The sequence below is a fragment of the Taudactylus pleione genome, unplaced genomic scaffold (assembly GCF_031769625.1).
Source record: "Taudactylus pleione unplaced genomic scaffold, aTauple2 ptg001146l, whole genome shotgun sequence".
Taxonomy (NCBI): Eukaryota; Metazoa; Chordata; class Amphibia; order Anura; family Myobatrachidae; genus Taudactylus; species Taudactylus pleione.
In genome coordinates, this window is record NW_028285547.1 from 483,604 (window position 1) to 489,603 (window position 6,000).

A 6,000-nucleotide genomic window follows, 5' to 3' on the forward strand; every position below is an offset into this window, starting at 1 on the left:
GTTTGCAATGGAAGATGGGTGTAGTAGGTGGGTATCTGGCAATGGAAGATTAATACATGGGGGGGGGTCTCTTACAATGCAAAACAGATGCAGAAGGAGAGTCCCGGGCAATGCAAACCGGGTGCAGTAGGGGGGCATTCTCGCAATGAGTTATAGATAGTTTGTCTGTACAGGCCTGAGCTTCATCATTGAATGCCATAAGCAGTAATGTTTGGGGCTGGAGATGTTAGCCTTTGATTTTTTGTATAATGTCCTCAGTCGACGTAGAACAGGATGGACCTATCACTCTGCTCCCATTCAGCTTCTTGCCATAACACACAGCCGTATTTAGGATCATTCAATTATTATTTTTAAGGCACACCGTATATATACTAGAATAACGGATTTGGGATGTCACCTCAGTCTCGACCCTGCCCTCTGCTCTGTTCACACCTACCCCTAGTGCCCACTGGCCAGGCCTCTTTCATGGTGGGAGCCGCTTGGGGCGTGCACCCAGGTTTCATCGGCGTACACACTGAGAAGATGGGACAGACCTACAATTATTTTGTGCGTATATATAATTGTGTATGTATATGTGTGCGTGTGTGTGTATGTATATATATATAATAGCTGGCTGCTACACAGTTTATTCTGCAATCTTAATAGTTATAGAAATCACTTCCCCCAGCTCCTTCCCTTCCCTGAGGACAAACAAGGACTCTGTGCCCACTGACCCTGTCCCTCCCCACTCACTGCCCCCCGCATGCTTGTTTGCACCCAGCTCACCACTTCCACCCGTCCCTCTCAATGGCAATTTCCCTTCTATCTTTGCTGTTATCCCCTATCCTCATGGAACCATCATTATCCAACCACCTTCGGCTGCTTTGCCTCCTTGTAAGACTTATGTACAGCCGCTTTATAACCCCCTTTCCCCCCCCTGCTTCCTTATTAACTCTGCTGTCTGCTCTGTAAAGCCCACCGCCTGCTCTAAGTGACCAGCAGTCTGCTCTGTAAAGCCTACCGCCTGCTCTAAATGACCAGCAGTCTGCTCGCACCTACGATGAAGGTCAGCGTCTCCATCCCCGGAACATCCTTCACTCCCCCTTACTGTCTGCATCGCTCAAGGCTCTGCTCTAGACTCTCCATTCTACCTGGCTGAGCTAACATTGCCCCTATAGCCCTGACTACCATCTCTGAGCAGATAGAAGCTCACCCATTAATCTCCCACCAGCTGCCCTGTGCTGTACCCAGTGTTCCTCTGCAGCACACAGCGGCCCGGGTGCACTGTCAGCAGTGATTAGCCAATACACCCAGGGGTACATTTACTAAGATTCATGTTTGGTCCCGATTTGTCCCGATTTTCAACTCTGGTAGGATCGATCAAAAACGGACTTTATTTTTTTTCACTTTAAAAATCAAGAATTTACCAAGCTCCCGGTTTTGACAGGATAATTTTGATCGATGGTGTATTTGGTCGATCCTGTCCGTTTTGAAGTCCCAATTTCACCGCCCAAATTTCTCTCCCGAACAAGCAGCCTGCACATATCAGTGAAATTTGTGCAGACTGCTTGTTTATTTTTTTTTATATATATTTTAAGGGTTAATTTTATGGAAAAAAAAATACGTGGGGTCCCCCTCCCCCCAAAATAAAGGCTAACCAGCCCGGACTGGTCAACCAGTCCGGGTTCCTAACATTATGGGGAACAAAACGAGTAGGGTTCCACCGCAATTTAAGAACCAGCACCTGGCTGCAGGGCCAGTCCTGGTTTTAAATTTAGGGGGAAAAATAATGCATAGGGTTCCCCATATATTTAAAACCAGCACTGGACCCAAAACGACCGGGGTGTTATGCCACAGCCCGGAGACCCTATTACCGGGTCTCCAGGGCCAAAGCATTCTCACCCCAAGTTGGTCAGGCCAAGCCGGGGAGGTGGGGCCCCCCTAAAAAAGGGGTCCCCCCTCTCCTGAACCCCAGGCTTGGTCTGAAGCCCGGGGCTCTTCCCCGCACCCCTGGAGCGGTGGGTTTGGGGGTAATAAAGTGTAAAATAGTATTAAACTATTGTATTTTAAAATGGAACTACAGGTGCCAGCATGCCTGCCCTTCGACACTTGTGGAACTACAAGTGCCAGCAGGCGGCCAGCACCCGTACCCCCACTGTAAAATAAATAGTTAAACAAAGACAGTACTCACACACTGTGTTTAATAAAAGTTTATTACATACATACCTCAATCACACATACTTACCTTCTACCAGATGTTTCTGTCCCATTGGACCTAATGGTAAAAACTGACAAATTTGCGGCATTAAATCACCCGATTTTAAATCCAAAAAATTAACAAATCACCTGACTTTATTGATTGTAAATTCCCTGTTTTGCAAAAAAGTGATATCACACGAGAATGTAAATCGGGACCAACATGAATAATAGTAAATTTACCGCCCAGTCTCAGATACAGACGCACCATCTTCAGCTGGCATTCGCACGCTCTATCCCTTTATCGGAGTGCGAAGTATTTCCTCCGGCTCCTTGAGCGCGCAAGCACCCCCTAAGCGGCAGAAACTCTGCTGGAGCAGAACCTAGCGCTGTAAATTTTTCCCGTACCGATGGCAGCGGACGTACAGCCTGTAGCAATCGCCGGAAAGTTACTTATCGGAGCAGCTGTGTCACCATGAATGCTTTGATTGAGTTGTCCCTTATTGCCGCAGTATGGAGTAAGGCAAGGAATGATGGTGAATAATTGGCTCCTTTGTATCGCAGGGAAACAGAGCGTTTATATCTATGTTGGATCATATAGCCTGCGTTTCTATAGAGGTCCTGCACTGTCCTTCTCCTGCCAACCGTAGTGACTTGTCTGTGATCTTGCCGGATGATACACAGTCTATAATTAGATGCGCAGGTAGCTCACATAATAAATGAGCTCACAGAATGAGGTGACCGCACCATATGTTAATATAATGTACAGGGCAATTCTGCACCCTGGGCCTGATTCATCACGAATCGCAACTGCAACAGCGCATGCAGATCGGCCGATGGTGCGTACTGCGCATGCGTGAGTTAGCATTGCGATCACCTACACAAACCATTGCAGGTCAAGAGATGGAACGTCAGCGTTTGGGGGTGGTGACGGGGGAGTGGCCCGGAGAAACGCAGGCGTGCCTGTCCGTTTGAACGACGTTGCATGAGCGTGCATAAATTAGCCACTGCGTCGGCATACACAGATTGTGTACTCACTGCGTGCGACGAGGTTAGCGATTACTGAGTAAGGTCAGACCTGCTGTAATTGTGGGTGAGGGGCGGATGTTACTCCATGTTCCCGATGTATACGCAGGACTGTGAGATAGCGGTAGTGGGCGTCTCTATGCTGGCTGTGCACTGGTTTCGCATTTGCACTCAGCATATTTTTGCAGCAGATCTGCATGCGTAATCGCAGCCGCATTCGCAATAGCGATCTGTAGTGAATCAGGCCCCCTGTCCATTATCAGGACTTCGTTACACATTTATCCTCAGGATAAGGCTTCCGACATCTGCAACGATCTGCAGAGCGCCCGGGGATAAATGATGCTGCAGCAGCTCTGCTTGGGGACGGGGATAAGGGGGTTATAAATGGTTTAACAGCCCCTAGTAGTGCCCACTTTTATCAATTTATTTTATTACTAGTTATTTCTATATTCCACAGCACTTTAAAGACACTCTCATCAGTCCCTGGCCCAATGGAGCTTACAATCTATGGGCCTGATTCAGACCCGGTCGCGAGCGCTGAGCGCTCGCAACCGGGTCGATGGTGGCCCACAGCGCATGCGCATGACGGAGCCGGCTCCGTCGTGCGCATGCCGCGAGACCCGGCTAGCGACGGGCACTACGTCGCTCCGGGTCTTGCACCAATTAGAGCCAGAAGCTCTCTGGGGCTTGCGGCCATGAGACCCTAACACAAGGGTCTCGTCGCAAGCCCGATGGTCGCGATGGTCTTGACCATCGCAACCATCCTGGCCGCTCGCAATAGCTGTGGGTGGTCACACAGCTATGCGAGCGGGCAAGAGGCCACTCCAAAAAAAAAAAAAGCCCGGCCCTGATTCAGAGCGAGCGGCTCTGAATCAGGCCCTATATTCCTTATCACATGGACATACCTAACCACTAGGGGTAATTCACTGTCAGAAGCCAATCACCCTACCAATATGGCGCAGGATTGTTTCCATAATGGTTCTCTTACCTCCATTGGATCATACACCGTTACCTGCTGGTTTCATGTTAGTAAATGTTTGTGTACAGAATGAGAATGGGGATATATATATATTTATATATATATATATATATATATATATATATACAGTATATATATATATATATATATATAAAATATCGTCTTTAAGTGTGGCGCTCCACGCATGCAAAAATACAACATGACACAGATTGGATAGTCCACGTTTCAATGCCTATAAACGTGGCATTTTCATCAGGACAGTAACATACATAAAAATTGTCAGTCACCCAGTGCACACACGCGACCTCACTGGAAAGGGACTGCTCACCCGACCAGCGGCGCACATCCAATGATGCGTCATAGTGTACCATCACCATGGATACAGAATACTAAAACAATAAATAAAACTTCAATATGCGCATAAACACGAACACTACAAACATATGGGAGAATCAGCATACTTCCATATACAGGTTCAGTCTCCCATATCCAAATATTCCGAAATAAGGAATATTTTCAGCATGACTGAGATAATGAAACCTTTGCTTTTTGATGGGTCAATGTACACAAACTTTGTTTAAGGCACAAAATTATTACAAATAAAAGTATAAAATGACCTATAGGCTTTGTGTATAATGTGTATATGAAACATAAATGAATTTCATGTATGTACACAAACTTTGTTTGAACCACAAAATTATTGAAAATAATGTCTAAAATGACTTTCAGGCTGTGTGTATAATGTGTATATGAATCATAAATGCATTCTGTGTTTAGATTTGGGCCCTATGCCTAAGACATTTCAATATGGTATACAAATATTCCAAAATACGGAATATTCTGATATCCAAAATACGCTTGGTCCCAAGCATTTTGGATATGGGAGACTCAACCTGTATATTAAACTCCATCTTGTCTCATGCTTTTTATATTACTCCCAATAGGATAATATTACAGGGTAAATTGCAGCAAATATTAGTAATGGGGGGCATCCACTAGACGATTTTAGAAGGCGATTGAACGATAACGATATCGTTATCGTTCAATCATTTAAAAATCGTTTACAAATCGTTCAGAGTGGAAGATCAAATTTCAAGGGAAAATCGTTTAGAGGTTGGACAGGGCTAAAATCGTTTAGTGGATGTGCACCTTAATCCAAATAAATATCAGTAACCCGATAGGTTTGCTGTAAAATATTCACAACCTTTGTGTCAGCTAAAGATATATATAGCTCAATATTTGCAAAAAGGAACCTAAACCTAATTGTTAATTTAACCCTCTAGGTGCTAACGGGCCTAACCAGTGTATCCAACAAGCTTCACATTGGACCAACTTTTTAGATCTATTGCCACCCCTAATGGACGGGGGTACGTGATCAATCATTCTATATTTAAGGGCAGATAACGGGTGAGGGGCATATACAAAGTGCCTACCAACTGGCTGCTCGCTGGTGCCAGAATGAATTGCTGATCTAATGGCACTACTATGAGCAGCCACGTATTCTTTGAATGGTATGCAATCGGGAAGCCGACTGCCTAAATACCGGCAGCCGGCTTCCCGACTGTCATATCCCGGCAAGGGTGAAATGCCGGGCGTCTAGATGTAGACGCCCGTCAGTTCCCCGACGCCGGGAGACCGGCGCCCGGCATCCCGATCGTAGTGATGCTGGGTGCCGCGAGCGGACAGCCGCAGGGGGGAGGGTTAGGTTTAGGGCTCCCGGGGGGGATTTAGGGTTAGGCACCCCTCCGGGAGGGTTAGGGTTAGACTAGGGGGAGGGAGGGTTAGGGTTAGGCACCCCCGGGGGGGACTTAGGTTTAGGC